The sequence below is a fragment of the Adiantum capillus-veneris genome, unplaced genomic scaffold, assembly GCF_014529385.1.
Source record: "Adiantum capillus-veneris isolate H3 unplaced genomic scaffold, ASM1452938v2 Hic_scaffold_320, whole genome shotgun sequence".
NCBI classification, from domain to species: domain Eukaryota; kingdom Viridiplantae; phylum Streptophyta; class Polypodiopsida; order Polypodiales; family Pteridaceae; genus Adiantum; species Adiantum capillus-veneris.
Window position 1 is genome coordinate 91573 of NW_028221433.1, and position 20153 is coordinate 111725.

A 20153-nucleotide genomic window follows, 5' to 3' on the forward strand; every position below is an offset into this window, starting at 1 on the left:
CATAGGCTCTTTTGGCTCCTCCACTGGCTGACTTGGCTCTTTCATTGTCTCCTCTGGTTTTACACTAGCACCTTCCATATGCTCATTTGACCTTTCCTCATCCTTGGCTCTTTCATCTTCTCCTGATATGACCCCCTTGGCCCGTTGTGATTCCACTGTATCGGATGCAGGGGTTTGTTGTGGTGGCACGTCATGTATTGTTAGATCAATAGTGCGGTCATCCAAGCCGCTATCTTCAAGCTCTCTGGGGCTAGACATAGTAAGCAGGTGTTGTATTAAACTTACCCGGTATCTTTGCAAATAATCATATGTGTAGTTTTTTAAAGCACTCTGCAAAATTGAAAGACCACATGGTGAGAATTCTTTTATAGACTAAACCAAAACTAACTGAATGCATTGCCAAATGGGTACCTTAGTCATGAAAGGTTTTAATGCAAAGTAGCTTTGCAGGACATATTATGCATGGAGAAGACATCTCCAGCCGCAAGAATTTCCATCGGTTTGATTTGGGACAGGTACATCTTTGATTGGGGCCTTGTATAGTTCATACCTTCCACATAGCTTGCCATAGGCAAGCAACAACCTCTTTATACAACTGCACAAAGCAATGTCAAGATGTTAGCATGAGGCTTCAAATTTACATGGATATCTATAAGAAACACTTTCTGATACAAAACACTTACAGCCTAATTTCAGGGTGGGTTCCTTTTATTGAATTGAACACCCACACTGTTGGTTGGTCAACATCAAGGCATATGAGACTCCAGTGATGGTTGTTCTCATATGGAAAGATGATGACAGCAACTTCCAGCATAGCACAGTGGAGAAACCAACTCTCAAAGGTCCCAGATGGACTGTTCTTTTGTCTAATAATCACTGACATTTGTGGATCAAGAAGAAACACCTTTGTGTGGGTGTGCAGTGGGAGTTGACTTTTGATCAAGCTGCAGAGACTCTACCTGAGTTAGCAAACCTATTATCTGAGTTTTCAAAGCTAGCAAGATAGCAACACTTACTTAAGACAAGCATAGATAATTGTGTCTGAAATCTGAGCATCTGGATTCTGCAATAAATTAATGTCCACTTTTTCCAGAGCTAGCTTTCTGGCTCCATCTACAAATGGTATCTCTGCAAGCAAACCATCCTTCATTGAAAGTAGAGTTTCTTGATTGCTTGCCTCTATGGACAAGGTCACATTGCATTCTGTTTGCCTCTGGGACTCCACTGCTACTTTTGCTTTCTCCTTAAGCTCTACTTCCCTCATGTCCTCTGTTTGGTGAGCAATAGTCTCTGCCCTTGCCCTTGTATTCACATCATGTGTGACATCTACAACTGTGAGTTGTGGCACTAGCTCCGGGGGGTATAACAAAATTTCCCTCATTTTCTTATCCCTGCAGACATTGGGGACCAGTAGTTTGTCATACCTCCACCTTATTCTTTTCAGTGTCTCACTATCTTTGTCCATTATAGTAACCCTGTGGGCATGGGCTGCAACAATGGTCATGTCACTAAAGTACTCCAGTAGGAAGTCCTCTGCTGCTTCTTGTAGAGCCATTAATGCCACCACCTTCCACCTTTTGGTGCCCCAGGTAGCTTCTTCACATACGGACCTCACCATCCTCTGAAAGGGCAGCTTTGGTATGCATAAATCTACACATTTCTGTGCCTTTCTGATTTCTCTGAAAAGTCCCATGCAGGTTTGTAACTTCTTCACCCTTGGCCCTTTCAGAATTTTATTGGGTTTTCCAGGTCTTTTCTTTGGGGTTGCAGATCTGCTACTTGCTTTAGATGCTAATCCTGGTCCCTTGCCTGCCTTCCTTGCAGTGGCTTTTGTTCTAGCCATTTCACTGTACACAAAAAGAAGAGTCTCTCTCTCTCTCTCTCTCTCTCTCTCTCTCTCTCTCTCTCTCTCTCTCTCTCTCTCTCTCCTTTCTATAGCTTAGCATATTTAAATAGAGAGAGAGAGAGTGAGAGAGCCCATTACTAAAGGCGCGCGTGGAGCACGTTTTGACCTCAACAAACACCTCCGCGCACCGTTAGTATAAGGTGAAAGAAATACTCACTCTCTCTCTCTCTCTCTCTCTCTCTCTCTCTCTCTCTCTCTCTTCTCCCCGCCTTACATCCTCTCTCTATAACACTCAGACATACACTGGTCAATGCACAGTACTAACGGCGCGCATAGAGACATGCACACCGGTTATGCCTCTCTACGTGCGCCTTTGGTATAGAGAGAGAGAGAGAGAGAGAGAGAGAGAGAGAGAGAGAGAGAGAGAGAGAGAGAGAGGCTTGTGTGTGTGTGTGTGGTGTGTGTGTCTGTATTTGTGTGTGTGTGTGTGTGTGTGAGTTATATTTGTGTGTGTGTGTGTGTGTGTGTGTTTGTGATTTGTGTGTGTGTGTGTGTGTCTCTCTATGTGTGTGTGTGTGTCTGTGTGTGTGTATGTTATATTTGTGTCTGTGTGTGTGTGTGTGTGTGTGTGTGTGTGTGTGTGTGTGTATGTTTTATATGTGTGTCTGTGTGTTTGTGAGTGTGTGTGTGTGTGTGTGTGTGTGTTTGTTTGTGTGTGTTGTTTGTTAAGACTGAGCTTGGTACTGTGACAGAAACAGAGAGAGAGAGGTAGAGGCAAAGGCAGAGGGAGAGAGAGAGAGGGCCAAACCTCCTGAGGTCGCAGACCTTCGTTATGTCGATGGGTCGGCTTGCTGTCGGAGATGCAGACGACGGCTCTTGCACTCTCTCTCTCTCTCTCTCTCTCTCTCTCTTTCACTCACTCTCTTTCACGAGGTGTGGTTTTTCTCTCTCTTGACCTCTATATATGACGTACAAAAGTATACGGTCTCAATAATGACCGCACATTTGACAACATGCAATTATACTCTAATTTATAGTAACACGTGGGGCGCCGCCGTGTGTATCCATTATAAGTGTGATTTTGAGAGAGAGAACAATAGAGAGAGAGAGAGAGAGAGTGAGAGAGAGAGAGAGAGAGAGAGAGAGAGAGAGAGCCATAGAAAGAGAGATAGTGATAAAGAGAGAGAGAGTGATAGAGAGACAGAGAGAGAGAAAGAGAGAACAGATTGTGAGAGAGATAGAGAGAGGGAGAGACACAGATTGAGAGAGAGATAGAGAGAGGGACTCCTTACTCTCAGAGAGAGAGAGAGGGAGGGAGAGAGACAGAGTCAGTTTGACAGACAAAAAGCAATGGAGGAGACACCTCCCTTGGAGTTTCTGCAAACCCCACCAACAAAAGGTGATCTCTCACTATTTCTCTCTGTATTTCCAACAGCTGGTACAAATTGTGTGTGTGTGTGTGTGTGTGCGTGTGTGTGTGTGTGTAAACAAAGAAAAACCCAGACTGTTGTTCAATACACACACACACACACCTCAACACATACTTCCATAGACAGAGACACACACACACATACACACATACACACAGACACACACACAGAGATATACACATTCTCTCTCTCCCTCCCCTCTCTATCCCCGTTACTAACGACGTGCAGAGCCAACCAAACACTGGCTGCAGCTCTCTCCGCGCGCCTATAGTATAGTTATGACTCTCTCAAAAAGCACTTTTTCGTCCTTGCGCGCCTTTCCCTCAATTGTACTTAAGGCGCGCGTAGAGAGTTGCAAAAAGAACGTTTTCGACCTTGCGCGCCTTTAGTACAAATAGACACATACAAAGAGAGAGAGAGAGAGAGAGAGAGAGAGAGAGAGAGAGAGTCTATGTGTATTTTTGTAGTGTTCTTTGGAGAGAGAGAGAGAGAGAGAGAGAGAGAGAGAGAGAGAGAGAGAGAGAGACTATGTGTGTTTTTGTTTGTGCTTTGGTGAGAGACAGATATATATATATATATATATGTGGAGAGAGAGAGAGAGAGAGAGAGAGAGAGAGAGAGAGAGTGAGACTTGTCATGTTTCCTGATGAATAGGATTAAGGTCCAGTAGGCAGAAGAGGTTGAAACCAGACCCAGAGCTTGTGCCAGGATTTCAACCTTTGCAGGCTCAGTTGCTTAATGTTTCTGCCAAAAGAACTATTGACTTTTGTCAAAACATATCTGAAGAAAAGTCAATTGGTGAAGATCAATCAGAGAGGTCACCAGGGCAAGAGGATCCCTCACCCTACAAGGCTGTGGTGCCCTGTACAGTACTTGTGAAGAAAAATACAAGAAAGAGGAATATAGACTTCTCAGATGATGCAGATGTGTTAGAAAGTAGTCCATGTGCAACTAAATGTAAAGCCAAAGAGGATGTGTCTTCTCTGGAAGACCCAGCTGCAACTGATGAGAGGCTGTTTGATTTTGCAGCATCTTGTGGTGTTCGGGACAAGTTTGATCTAGTTCATTCTATGTTTAATCCAAAGTTTGACATTGAAGACCTGTTAGCTCAACACAGTAATTTCTTGCAGTCCTACAGAGATAAGTTTGAAGTGATGGTGCAGGTAGGGAGGGTTGTTCTGCCTACTATGACTCTTGTGCATTTAAATGATTGTGGTGGAAAGGGACAGGGACTGAAGAAGTATAGGGAATTACCACCTTCTTGCCGACATTCAGCCTGCCCTTTGCATCAAAAAGAATGCAGACTCATTCAGGAAGCCTTTGTCTTTATGATTTACCTGAACAGCGTGTTTGGATTCCTCATGCAGAATCCTGATGAGGTGTTAGAGGAGCAGGATGCAGCACTAGATGAAGAATGCAAGGAGACAACTCATATACAAGAAGTCGAGGAGGTTGAAGACACAGTCGACCTTGAGGTTGAGGCAATTGAAGTACAAAGAAGTAAGATGCTCTCTGTGAAAACCATAGAAATCAAACTTCCATTGGATGTCAGTAACTTCACTGAGAAGCATGCTCAGATGATGTTGCCTGTTGTGCCTGACTTCAAGATTGGAGACAGGACCTATATCTTCTTACATGATGTGCAAAGTGTCTTTTATTTAAGGGAGGATTTCTCCCTGGCTATTATTTCCAGAGTCCAAGAGGAGAGGAGTGGATTTGTTTCAGAGGATAGTAGTGATGATGAGGCAATGGAAACATCCAGCAATCCAATGGAATGCCTTCGAAGATGCTTTGAGAAAGCTGAAAAATACAAGGAGACACTACCTGATGAAGCCACCTTCCAAGCAATAAGGCAAAGCCTAAGACCATCAACAAGTAACAAAGAAGTGGAGGATTGGTTTAACCATTCAGGTCAGGGGTCAACTACATCTGTAGACCTGTGGCAGGAAAACCTCTTTCTGCAGGATGAGAGCTTCATGGTAACTCTCTCTCTCTCTCTCTCTCTCTCTCTCTCTCTCTCTCTCTCTCTCTCTCTCTCTCTCTCTCTCTCTCTCTCTCTCTCTCTCTCTCTCTCTCTCTCTCTCTCTCTCTTTGTGTCACTTCTGACATGATATGTGCAGTCTTGGATTGCTGACAAGGATGACTTCCTTCAGCGGTGGACTCGAGAGTATCGAGGAAGGGATGCAGCCCTAGCGCAGTACCTTTCAAAGCTTTGCGAGTCACCGATAGTATTTTTTCACAATTCCATGTCACAAGAGGGTTCAATATCAACTTACACATTCAAGACACTATCACACTTCTTGGGTGGACCGGTGCTGCCCAAAAGTGCAGATAAAGTCATTCTTGTGGACAAAGTGTTTGCTAGAGATTGTTTTGGTTACTGCCCGGGCTATACAGGTGGTCAGGCAGCGTATTACTACACCTACACAGCAATGGCACTAGCTCTTGGTAGACAAAACCCAGATGAACTTTTAGAGTATGGCAAACATCTCATGATTCGTTACAAGGGTGACGTGCCAAAAAACAAAATTGAACCTTCAAAATCTTGATACACTTCAAGTAGCAATTGTATAAGATCATGTATTACATAAATTTTGTACAATGTCATCCACTCAGAGTATCTTTCTCCACTTGTGATTCACATACACCATTGTCTCTCTCCACCTTCGTTGACTTTCACGAGCTCCAGAGTTGTTGTATGCCATTGATCTTTTAACTTTTTGTTGTTGTAAATGTCTGATGGCTTGTGCTGTTGCTGAATTTGCCAAGACTTCTTTTGCCTGCATTTGATGAATGATTCTACGATAGAACCATTCAAATAGTTCTCTCAAACTGTTAGCCTTGATTCGAGAGCCACCATGTCGTGTGTGCCTGAAATAAGCATTTCTCACCATGTAATGAGACTTTTCCATCCCTTGGGTATTCCATATTGCCGGGTTCCCATACTTTTGTATAAAATATGGTAAATGATTGAAGATGATGTGCTAGATATGAAAACAGATTAGTTAGAATGTTTTACACTCACATATTTGCACATAGGAGAGAATGAAATACACGATAATACCATGTAGTGAGTAATCTGGGTGTCTGTCCATGCTGTCTTGAATGATTTTTTCAGAAGGTTGAGATTTTCCTTGAACTTGGTCATATCACCTTGTGACCAGTCATCTTTGTCGCACATCAAAAATAGGATGTCTATTGATCGCCAAACCTCAGCCTTCGCGTTACGAGTAGTTGGTTCTTGGTCTTTGACTGCAATATGTAGCTTTTTCCAGCTCTGATACTCTACCTTGCTAACATAAGATGTGTTATATATTTTTCCATGTTTTGTTAGCTTTGGATCTCTTGTACCTTGGGGCTTAGATAAAAACCTCCGTGCCTTCACCCCACCGATGGATGGTTTGCATGGGACATCCTTCTCAGCAGTTGATCTCTTTTCATCCCGCTAGATTTTCACATTGCCACCATGAAGCCCCATATCCGACAGTACCATTTCTAAGCACTGCAGGGCTACTTGTCGTTCTGCCGAGTTCTTAATCTTCCAAGCAAACCCGATGTATAAGTAGACCAATTTCCCCACAATTCTACAAAGGGCATGCATTGTACAAATGTGGACATTCACAAGTGGTATTTTCAAAACCGGTCGAAAAGCAGGATCCTCAATGTGACGTGTTGGAGCTTTTCTCCACCACTTTGGGTCCATGACCTTTGCAGGCTCCATGCAAAACAAACATGGCGACTTTGCCATTGCACCCATTCCACAATTATACATGCACTTTAATGTTTTGAGGTCACCTGCAAGATGCCACTGAACTTGAAAGTCTCCCCTTCCATCTAGACGTAGTACCTCTCCCTGGTTAGTCTGCCGATCAATCACCTCCGGAATATTAGTTCGATGGAACACCCAATATAGAATCTCATGATCTTCTTTCTTTACCTGCAACACAAAATAAATGAGACTTAAGTAGATGTGAACATTTGAGCTTACCTGAGAATCTCGCTTACCTCAAACGCACCAAGCCACCATATGTTATGTTATGATTGAACACTAAAATATAAAGGATCATCACTGGGACACTTTGAGAGGGCTCTATTCATTAAAGTAATAGTAACACGCTCTAGCTTTTTCTCTTTAACAAGCTCACACTCATCCAGTTTTAACACAAAATGTAATACCCCTCGTGACTCTTCAAATGTGATGTTGTAAAACTCCACCATTCTCTTCTGTAATATCCGCAGGTCCATAAAAATATTATTGAACTCATCATATGCCATGTTTGCTCCATGGCCACTGTAAGTTGATTTAATATGAAAGGGCTGTCCAAGATAGTCTCCCTGTGCCTCGTTAAGCTGAAGCCTCTCTTTCCAAACACTTGAGGCTGATGGTAGAAGTTTGGATTTTATACCCTTCTTAACAAAGATGGATGAGACAGACTTTTGGATAGCCGAATATCCTCTTTTGCTTACACCAAGTGAATCAAGTGTGCCTTGTATCTCTTTTGCAGGCACTGAGTTCTCTGAAATAAAGCAGTCCACTACATTTCGTTGTAGGACCTTAAACTTCTTGTCATGTACTATATCTGCTGCCAGGCTTCTACTTATAAGTGGCTTCAATCTCTTTCCTATATTGGCTTTGGGGTCAATGTTTTCCTTGTCAGGATAGATTGAATCTCTACATGAAGACAATGCATAAGTAAATAATAGAAAATTTGCTTCACTAACACTATTTAGGCACATGAAAACAATGCATAACAAGAAAAAACAAAAAGATTACTTAGCTAAGACAATGTAGCCAACCAAGAAGCATCACCTTAATGCTCGGATTCTTTTCTTGAGACCTCCTGATGCAACCTGCAATGTTTCAAGATTGCGCAATTTCTTCTTTCGGATACGACCACCCAAGATGGTGTCCTTCATTTGACAACTTCGCACCTTTCCTTTCAGTTCTTGTACCTCTGTTTTATGTTGCAAAATGGTAACCTGATCTGTAGAATGTAAATGTGAAAGGCGAACAATCTCACATTGTTGAGCTTGGAGAATGCTCTTGTAAGTTTCAGCTTCTCTTGTAAGAGATTTACAATAACCCAGAAGGCTCTTTTCTCCATCACCAGCAAAGGTCAATAAGCTTGTAGGATTGACAAACGGTGGAGACGCATTAGTCATTGTATTCTTAGGGTAGAGAGAGCCTCTCGTCCAGATATCTATGTGTTTAGCTCCCTGAGCTCTGAGCGTGTCTATGGAAGCGGGAGGTATATGTGTGTTTGTTTTACTGCGCTTAATCAATGGTTGGTACTCATTGTCCAAATCAATGTGAAGGTGATATTTGGCTCGTTTCTGGGTAACATTTGTGCCATTTGAGGAGTGCGCCATTAGCCAAATATACAGGTTTAATGGAAAGTGAATAGCGGTTGCGCCTTCGTCCCTCCATGTTAGCCTCATTCCCTCCATATTGACGAGGTTCATTCAATGCAACTGAAAAGAGGATTATCCCTCAATCACTACGAACAAATGTTCAGAAGAGTAAGGAATCTACTTAAAGTACACTTTTTGAACTTTTACTATGAAAGACCCAGCTCTTTTATTTGCCATTTTTTCTAGAGAGAGAGTGCAAAAAATACATTTTCTTAGAAGGCCCTCCAAATGACCTCCGAAATTCCCTAATGTCTTTTTCATGCTTTAGCTACTCCTTGGCTTGTTGTAGCTCCGTTTATTATAAAGCAAGAGTTTCTTTTATTCTCTTTGCTTTCATTTTATCTCGTTTAGCTTTCCAAGATTTTCTTTGAGTCCTCATTGATAAGCTCTCAAACTCCGTTCGAACAGGAAGTTTGTGTTCGTCCTCGATAGGTGTGTTTTTGGTAGCTTCTTGAGCTTGAGCTCTTATCACCACATTGATTGGAATGTTATGCTCAATTTCAAATCCACTCAAGCATGGAAAGTTCCTCATTATTCTCATCATTAATTTTCCTTTTTATCAGGATTCTTGGGACATTTTGGAAGAACATAATCAATTGCACATCCATCATAGAACCCAAAAATGTTTTTAAGTTCGTCCTTGTACGGACAAAATCTTGCCCAATGATCACCTCCCCATTCAAAGCATTGACCTACCTGTGGAGATGCTTGCGGCGCCCCCATTGGCTATCCTGACCTAGGAGGATAACCTCCAAGGTTATAATTTTGGTTCACTATGAACATGAGCGTGTTCTCATCCACCATATAGTGATTTTTTGTCATTTTCATAAAATGTGATGGCTTTACAGCATCCTCTGTACTAACTCAAGAAGGATGACCTTCACCAACATACATGTTACTCTCGAGTTCTCTCTCATGTGGCTCAACTGGTTCTTTGACATACACGTTACCCTCGAGTTCTCTCTCATGTGGCTCAACTGGTTATTTGGAATATGAAGTTGGTGGCAAAATTCTTTGACTTGCAAGTGTTTCTACATGCTTTGTATAGCTATCAATCCTCTTGAGGTGAAGGAGTTTGCCCGACACTCCTTGGGCTACGTTATTCGGGCCTATTTGGTACATTGGTGGTGGTGGCAAAGGTTGCACCCCTGGAGGTCCATATGGCCTCTCCCTATTATAAAAACACTCACTTGTTCATGGTTGGTCCACTTTTTCTCAATTGCACACCACTTCAAGACATGTTGTGCATTTATTGCTACTGGTCTAGGCTGAGTGTTACAACATGGGGTGGGATGATCCCCTCCACAAGTGTCACATCTCCTCATGGGTTGTTGTCATATATTCGAGTTTGGCCTATTGCCTTGGTTCATTCTCCTGGTCGCTTTGTCAACCAATTGATCAATGCTCAGTATGGTTGAAATTTGAACATTTTTCTTCGTTGGGGATTCACTCGTTGTAGAAGAGGCACGACTAGTCGCCTTGTCTGCATCTTTTGTCACCTCTCTATAGGCCTTACAATTATCAACTAGACAGAAAGCTTCTCTAATGACTTTCTCAAACGTTGTGCATGCTTTTAAGTGCAGTTCCTTCTTGAAAGTCTCATTCCTCAAGCCCTCTATAAACAGAACTGGTAACCTCTCATCTTGTGGTAATTCTCTCACACAAGACATATCTCTATGTATTGTTTGAAGCAATGCAAAGCATCCTTCACTTTCTCATTCTCTTTTGTTTGAAAGCGTAGATTCGGGAAACAGTGTTATGCTTGATTTCACTTTTAGATAATTCTTCAGTAAATTTCACCCAAAAGTTTCTCTACCTTTGAAAAATCTCTAGTGTTCAAAGGTTGGAACCACATCAATGATGTTCCTTCCAATGTTAGCCCAAATCCCTCATATTGTGTATGGGAATCTGGCACCTATTTAGCTCTCAAAACTTGTTTGAAGAGTGAAACATGAGCATATGGATCTCCCGATCCATTACATTTTTTGGCAATATACTTAGCTACTATGATGGTTCATTTGTCGTGGTTCTATAACCATTATGACTACACATGGTTCTCTTGCTAGGACATCTTGAGACTCATAACCCCCACTAAGAACTCTAGCAAGAGTTCTTTCTATGACTCGGTCCTCATGATGCATATTTCTCACTTTTGTCAAAGTAATCGGATCCCTTGTTGTATGCATCATGCTATATGCAACATCCCTATATGTAGTCATTGAAAAATCAAGGATCCCATCTGTCTAAGAAAAATTGTGGTTGATTCATTGAGTCAGCAATTCTCCATCTATCCATACTCAATCTTCCCATCTCTAGTCTGGTCTCCAATACATTAGGTCTCGTGGTACTAGGAGTGATATAATATTGATAGAGTGGACCTCCAAAGTATGTATATCTCTCTAATTCTCTTTGATCTACTGTCCAATACCTTCATCCATACTTGTCAAGCATGATTATGTATGTGTCTCTACCTTAATGTATGCCTCATATAACCCACACTAGGAACTCTAGAGGAGTTCTTTCTATGACTAGGTCCTCAAGATGCATATCTCTCACTTTTGTCAAAATAATTGGATTCCTTGTTGTATTCATCATGCTAGGAGCTTCAACATCCCTATATGTAGTTATTGAGACCCTCAAAATCAAGGATCCCATCAGCCTAAGCAAAAATGTGGTTGACTCATTGAGTCAGTAATTCTCGATCTATCCGGACTCAATCTTCCCATCTCTGGTTTGGTCTCCAATACAGAAGGTCTTGTGGTACCAACAGTCATATAATACTAATATAGTGGGCCTCCAAAGTATGTATAACTCTCTATTTCTCTCCGATATATTGTTGAATACCTTCATCCATACTTGTCAAGAATGATAATGTGGGTGTCTTTACCCTTAATGTATGTAAAAACATACAACCGTTTGTGCTCTAACAACTCTCCTATGTAGGGTTTGTCGCACTGTAATAGTGCATTTGCTCATCATTGTCGTATTTACACTGCCCCACGTGGGTGTTGTCCGTGTTGACTCATTTTGTCTCATTCACTCTCCTTAGTTCGGCATTTGGCTTGTCCAACTTAGGCGGCTTATCTTCCAGCTCTATGTCAACTTTATCTTTTGTGCTTGTCATTCCCCGTTTGTCCACAATATATGGAATTTTGTACAACTAAATACAGTATTCCCTCATCATCAAAGTATCGATCACCACTATAGTCCACAGGCACTAGGTCCTTGAACTCATTAGGCCTCTCCTCTAATTTCACGCAGTAGCCATCCATACCATCTTTGTAAATATTGCTCACTTAGTCTCCTACGATAGGGTTTCTAATCAAGTAGAATCTATTTGATCTCAAATACATCAAGAAAAGTTTACTTTTGCAATAACCCTAACCTCTTACCTCTTTGTTGCTTCCAAATCTTCAACTCAAAATCACTCCAAGTTGCAATCCTCTAACCTTTGCAATTTGCATAACAAACACTCGATGGCTATGAGCTTACAGTCGCTCTATTAGTCCAAAATTTTCAAATTGACAAAATAATCGCGTTTTGGTGTACAACCTATCTTAGCTTGCAGAAACCTTTGATGATGTCCAAATTCAATTTTGAAAAAACCTCTATGCTTCTTATGACTATATATAGCTATGGTATCACTCTGGTCTCATTCTATGAGGGGGAACATGGATCATGATCTATGTACTTCAATGGAAAAATGTGATGAAACTTTATCCACGTCCTTTGATACTCTGATACTAGTTATATGCTTTTTGTGTGATTTGGACTAGTTTAAGTCAACTGCAAGTAAAACCCCTAATTTTGACTTTGTGCTTTTCACTCTAAACTATTTTTAGTTGTTTTTGTTTACTTTTTGATACTTTTTTTTTGCAAATTTGTTTTGGGGAGTGTGTTTCTACAAGCCTCTGCCCAATATCTCAAATGGGGGACATGGATCGCGATCCATGTTTCATCACTTTTGGACATTAAATTTGTCCAGCTATACTGGACTATGATGTTTGGAGCTATCCCAAAATCTATTTGGATTTGGATTAGAAAAAGTTAAAAACCACCAAAATTTGGTATGATGGGCCAACTTTAAGTGATTTTCCACAATTTCTTACTTTTGAGTGTGTTTTTCTATCTCAATTTTCTTCCAAACTTTGGTTTCAGCTGATTGAAGATAATAATTCCCAATTGGATTCAATTCTGCACTGATCTATCTCTGGGGGACATGGATCACGATCCATGTTCCACAACAGATTCAACTGAAACTTCTTAGACTGCTTATGATGAGTTTTATGAGGCCCTTGGGCACCAACTTTTTGAGTTTGGATCAACTTTTAAGTCTCTACCATCAAAATTTCAAAGTTATGGTCTTCCTTACCCAAAATATGGCTTCAGCCCTTTTTGCCTTGATCTTTTCAACCCAATTTGATAGTGATGGTTTCTGCTTACCCTACTTCTATGTTCCACCACATATTCAATTCAAACTTCTCACTTTGCTTTTGATGAGGTTTCTGAGGCCCTTGGGCACAAACTTTTTGAGTTTGGATCAGCTTTTAGGTCTCTACCATTAAATTTTAGAATTTTAGAGTTATTGTCTTCCTTACCCAAAAAATGGTTTTTGGTCCTTTTTGCCTTGATCTTTTCAGCCCGATTTAATGGCGATGGTTTCTACTTACCCTACTCCTATGTGCTAGAAAGAAACTTGAAACAAAAAGGGACAAAACAATGCAAATTGTAATGAAAAACAAAGCAATAGTCTCAAAGCATAGAGAAATTTTGCAGAATGGAATGTTTTTAGTATCTCACTCACAACTTTCTTTGCCCCCCCTCAAGGATATATCTAGTCGGTCCCTCGACTCTAGGCTATATTAAGCACTAAACCCACGTCTAATTGCTTTATTGTTAATGTGTATGGAATGGATGACAATTCTTTGGACAAAGAGAACTCTAAATACGGACTAGGTCACTCACCACCTAAGGATCATTCCTCAGCAATGACACCGATGTTAGCGGGTCATCACGATGTACATCTATAGAAGATCTATCTAGCACTAACATACTCATGTCAATATTCATGGAAGTGACTCAAATGGGGTATGATGACTCTTTGAGAGTGTCAATCTTCAAGAAGTGAACCTATCAAGCAAACGTATCACTCTCAATAAGCAAATCACCACTCCTAGATCGAAAAGCCTACATATGTCCTATCTCACCACTCTCAATCATCACAACATTTCAATGACTAAATGGACTCGGATAGCCACGAAATTTTAAGGAAAGCTATAGTAGATCTAAGGGCAAGTCTGGAAACAATCTAACAAGGTACCAAAATCATGATCCATTATTTACCAAGTCATGAAATTCAAAACAGAACAGCTTAAAAAAGTTGACCTAAGGTCCAATAACACTATTTTATGGTCAAAATGTCAAAAAACAATGATTTAAGCACTCAAAATTGAAGATGAGGCTTGCATGCACAAAGTCACATTCCATGATAGAACTTGAAATGCTTACACTTGATTGAAAGAGGAAGAGATAAGGAACACAATGCAATTTTCAAAATCAAAATGTGTCTTTCTAAACTAGTGATTTTGACCTTTATACCTAGGGCTTTCAAAATGGCCATCGGCCGGCTACTTTGGGTAGTGAGTACATCATCAGACATTGATAGCTCAAAATCTATAGCTCTAGGATAAAAATTTTGGCTTTACAATGTGCGTCTGACTAGAAGGGTGCCCGTAAGCTACATTGGCTAAATAGATGAATCCAAAGAAGAGAACTATAAGCATAAATTTGAGCATCTCATCTATAAATTGCTCACAAGGATTTGGATGTTCTCTATGCATGAAGATTTAAATCAAGGAGACAATTCAAGAAATCATATTTGCTCTTCTTTTAAAGAAAGAAGAATTGTTGGAGAGATATATGATTCCACTGAATAAGAACAATGTGCTAGCTACAATGATTAGATATTCTTGCAATAGCTTGCCTTTCAAGCACCAAGTAGACTCAATATCTACTACAGAATGATGTCAATGTGCTAAGTCAAATGCTAACAGACATAATTCACATTCCCTTGCATATGTGCATAGTCGAGAACAACTATGATTTCAAGGGAGAGGTAAATTCACCACATTTAATTTTGGTCTACTTAAATGATTTTTCCTCTCTAAGATTTTTCATTTTAAGGGGAGAAAATAAAAAGAGTGGAAGGACTAAGATTGCAAAGATAGATGTAAGGTGCATCTCTAGCCTTAAGGTACCAAAAGGATGAAGCAACCTTCAAAAATCCCAATGCAATTAGTTCAATTAGTGCCAAAAGGATGATGCAACCTTCAAAAATACCAATTGATCTCTTTTTAGAATCAAATGTGTTTTTACAAAACTAAAATGAATCAAAAACATGTTCTGAATGCTTCAAAAGTATGTAAGAATGCCAACTAAAAAGGAGATGTGGGCTAGCTTGAATAAATCTTGAGATGAGGCTTGGGATCCCTCATTATCTATGTGCAAACACCTCTTAAGGAGTGGTTGATAATCCTCAAAAGAAAAGTATTGGGTAAAGAACCAAAGGAAAGAATAAGAAATGATCGAACTATGTTAGCGGGTCACTGCGACGGACGTCTAAAGCATTGCTTTCTAGCACTAACACAATATCAATACTCAGGGAAGTGACTCGAATGGGGCACGGAGACTCTTCGAGGGTGTCAATCTCAAGAAGTGAACCAACGGAATAACTCTAACTCCAATACAAGCAAATCTATTGCTCTCAGTTTTGACAATTTACCTATGTCCTATGTCACCACACTCAATCATCAACCCGTTGTCGGGGATATGGGTTCGCAAGCTGAGCCAAGAAGGCACGGGGCCTCTGGTTGTGAGAGATGGAAGAGAGAGAAAATAGCAGACACAGATAGATGAATGCCAATAGAGCCCAATAGGAGTGCTATTTTATCAAAAGTGGAATAAATTTTAACAGACACGATCTAATCGACCTCTAAAAATCATCATAATGGTAATAAGACTTTGAGTAAAGCTTAATCAATAGCTCTAGCTTTGACAGTCAATCCAAACCGTTTCTTACACCCAATCGACCATGATATTGGAGTCTTCTCGATGCATGTCCAAACCCTCATAGCCGAACGCACTTGAGCCCCTCAATGGATGACTAGCCATTACTCCGACCATCGGTGTTGTCATGAGCTTACCCTTAATTTCCCAAAGTGTAAGGTCTCTGACCCCGCCCAAAAGAAGCACCCTTGTACCATGAAATGAACATAATGGAAAAAGTTACTATTTTTAGCAGTTTCTCAAATTCTATCAGTGCCATGATGTTTACAATGTTTTAAAGCTTCAAAATGTGAATTAAAATAATTTTTGTCAAAAAAAATCCAAAAATAGAAAGTTTCTGGTCACCCGACTCGTCCAGCCTTGACCGTCTCGAAAAACTGCACCCGTACCCCGAATTTGAAAAAAATGCATTTTCGGACCCCCGGGGGCGGCTAAATATGGCAGGTACTCAGACGACTACGCCTTAGTTAGAGCTTAGTATAGCAATTTACGGCATTAAATTCCGACTCGTATGGGCCGTTTTAGCCTAAAACCAATTTTTCCTAAAGTTGTGCGGGGAGGCACCGGGGCTCGAGGCTATGTGGGAACAGGTCCCAGACCACTCAGAGCCTGCTTTAGCAGCTAGGGAGCACCCTCTTGTCTTGTGGGAGTTGTGGGAGGGTTTCCAAGCTTGAGAGTGAGTGTGAGAGCCATTTAGACTAGCTAATTGGACACTTGGTAGGCAGGAAACTAGACTTGCCAATGCATGAAGTGAGTGCTCACTCAGATGCTTATAGCAGCTAGGTTCAATTTTCAGCTTGGAGGAGCCTATTTAAAGGTGTGCACACACACACACACACACACATGCTTACACACACACCCAATACACACACACACACACACACACACACACACACACACCTACACATACCTTGGGGAGGTGCTGCCGGTACACACACAGTTTTTGAAAGAGAAGCAAGGAGGGAGGTGCTGCAGAAATTCTCATCTTGAGGATTCATTGGATCAGAAAATCAAGAGGATTCTCAGCCCCTAATCACGCTCTTTTTCAAGTTTATCATTTAAAGTAGTGAGTAAAATGGCCCCGGTTAAGAGAACTCGCTTCGGTGGTGCCCACGACCGCGAGGCGGGAACGAGCAATGTGAACGAAAAGGGAAAATCTCCCATGGATGAACAAACACCGGTCATCTCACGGGCCATTGACGAAGGAATGGAAGAGGTAGGTCATATCTTCATTCAAGTTGTTTAATCTAATATTGCACATGTTGAGCTAGGAATGAACATATCCCCAAACATGTTGGAGAAATCCGATGGAAACCTCGGCATTGAATTCATTTGTACATTAAAACTCTAAAGTAGGAAAGAAATGATTGATGGGTATGCTGTTTGCAATAGGAAAGAATGTCTGCTAGGAAAAATTTAGTTCGACATGATCATTCTATTTCCAATGTTGAATTAGTCATGATCCCCCTACTGATCAGGGGGCAGAGTTCCTCGTTAAGGGCTCTTGAATCCACGTCTGTTGGTTAAGCGGTGGATAACCACGTCTGCTGGTTAAGCGGTGGAGCCCACGTCTACTGGTTAAGCGGTGGGAATGTCCATGTCGTGCTTTCTATGCGGTGGACATACCTAGTTGTATAGGCAGCTAGGCGACAAAACGGGAGGAGTCAACTCTCGCTGGAGGGGGGATGTTGTACCTCCAGAACATTGGAATTTTAATGAATAAGTTTGAGTAGAATTTTTACTAGAACTCTGTCTTGGTGCCGCTTTGCAATATTGATTGAAGGGCTGTCTTTAAGAACCTTGTGAATCGGAATCTAATCAAGGAACTTATATGTTGAACAACCATTGTGGTAGTAATTAGGACACACAAGGAAGTGTGAGTGTGGGGGTGGAAAGTGGGGGCTTGGCTCAGGTTGCCAATGCCTATGAGAAGGGTGGTCCCGATTGGTCGGGAACTCTCTGTCCCCATAGTGCTTAAATCGACACTAGTAATACACATTGCCCCTAGAGCGGCGAAGTCTCAAGTGTACGTGCCTCTGAAACATGGGGAAAAAGACAGAGGAAATCCATACACCGAGCAAAAAAAACCAAGCGTGTTATTTTTCGAGCGAAATTGAAAAGAATTAATACACAAATTGCCTTATTAATAAAGCCATGCCATTATCCAAAGTTCAAGCAGCACAACAAAATGGTCAATCCGGAGAGGATTGAAAACTTTGACGCATGAAGGTGATTGCTGCAACGATTGTCATCATGCTGACTAGGGAGGCCATGCTTGTATGTATGAGAAGAGTGAGATCCAAGGCATGTTCACACCGCAAACCACGTCCTTGAAGGTCAGCACATGGAGTTGCATCTCACGGAGTTGTCTAGGTGTGAACACTACCATGGGCTATTCTTGTTGTTGCTGCAACATTGCCACTCCACCTCCTTGCTTCGTCTCTCTATACCCATTGAGAAGCGTTGTTGGGGGTGCATGTTAGAAGACTCGCACGAGAAAACCATGTTTTATCTTCGAGCTGAGTTTCGCATACAATCAAGACATTTAGGGAGATATAAAGTGTTATTTTTTTGTCACATGGCCATGCTACTTTTTGAAATTCGAAACCCATTGGTTGCGATCTTCACTTCCCTTGAAAAAGGATTAAGAGCACATCTACATAGCCAGGGTTGAACCCTAGCCTGCACACGTCAGCCAAGACCCTGCTCTCAAACCTCAACTCTGCCAATTTTCGCAAAGTTGGGAAATCACTTCTTCTATCGACCGTCCGGTTGAGAACGTGTTGTTATTCACCTGCATCTACTATGAAAGCATTTAAGAATGTAGTCCAATTTTGTTAACGTTTGGCTAGGGTAGAACTTCATCTGTGTGAATCCGCCTTAAGGACCTTCACTTTTTCTTTTTCATTCTTGTTCGTTAGTCGTCAGCTAATACTCACAAAATGCATGGTATTTGTAAGATTTCTAGAATAATGAGCATTTTCTCCTAAATATTGCTAATATCGAGGTCAAAAAACGGGACCATGCCACTAGAATGCAAAATTTAATAAATACCACCAATGCCCCTAGTAGTCTATGGGTCTCGGCTCTTAAACATGTAGGGTAGTAAAATAAATTAAATGCGCTTTAATATTTCTCTTTTCTCTCTCTCTCTCTCTCTCTCTCTCTCTCTCTCTCTCTCTCTCTCTCTCTCTCTCTCTCTCTCTCTCTCTCTCTCTCTCTCTCTCTCTCTCTCTCTTCCATACATACATATATATTTATATTTATTCACACGTGAAGACTTGCATGATAGAACCTGCTGGGCTCTCGAGCCAGAAATCAAGGACTCGTTCCTGAGCAAGCGAGCATCAGTGACATGCGGCTGGAGTCTCCACTGATTAAGAGGGAATGGTTGTTCACTCTAGAGGAGGCGGACGTAGTGGAGCTATAGGAGCTATAGCTCAGCCTGCAATCAGGAAGGCCACTGCTAGAGTTACAGTGAACAAGGGACCCTTGGAGATCTTGGTTCCAAAACTGCTCTCTGAAGGGGAAAGCATCCATTCGAGCAAGCTTCCAACTAGAATTTGAGCCTGCGAGAACATCTGCACCGGACAAACAGACTGGAGCTCGAGCCTCAGAATCCATGAGCATAAGATAAAGGAGGATCTAGCCTTCTTACTCTAAACTACATTCCCATTGAAAAAATCTTAGCTTTCATGTCAGTACAACTGAGTGAGGGCATACCATGGGGGGGGGGGGGGGGAGAGAGAGAGAGAGAGAGAGAGAGAGAGAGAGAGAGAGAGAGAGAGAGAGAGAGAGAGAGAGAGAGAGAGAGAGAGAGAGAGAGAGAGAGAGAGAGAGAGAGAGAAGGGGACAACGAATGTGGGAGAAAAAATAAACATGTGCTGAGATTATACTAGTCTAGCAATGGTAAGCAAAAGATTTTCCTTGAAGGAGTTGGGATGCTGCAGTGCTGATGCAGGTGCTCCTCATAGTGTGGAGAGATGCTATGAATAGCAAGGTAAAGAGGTGTGCACGGCAGTGGCCAGGGCCCTCTCCATTTCTCTTAGTCTCTCTCATTCTCTCTCTTTAAAATCTTTATTTGGGCCTCAAGCTGCAGCAGCTCCAAAGGGTTTGCATCGTTAATATTCTGGCAGGGCATAGCCCTAGTCCATACCGCATCAACACGGGACATTTCGGGCAAGAGACAGGAGCTATAAATTACTAATGACTGCGTCTTACTATTCTCCCTAATTATTAATGACTACGCTTAACTATTCTCCAGGATCAATATAGGAATTGCAGTGATAATTCCATCTTCCTCGACCGCTGATCAGGTAGAGCCGGGGAGAGCCGGGGCTTACCTTCGTGATTGCAGTTATTATTATGGGAACTGTGGAAGGTGTCGAAGTGCAGCATGC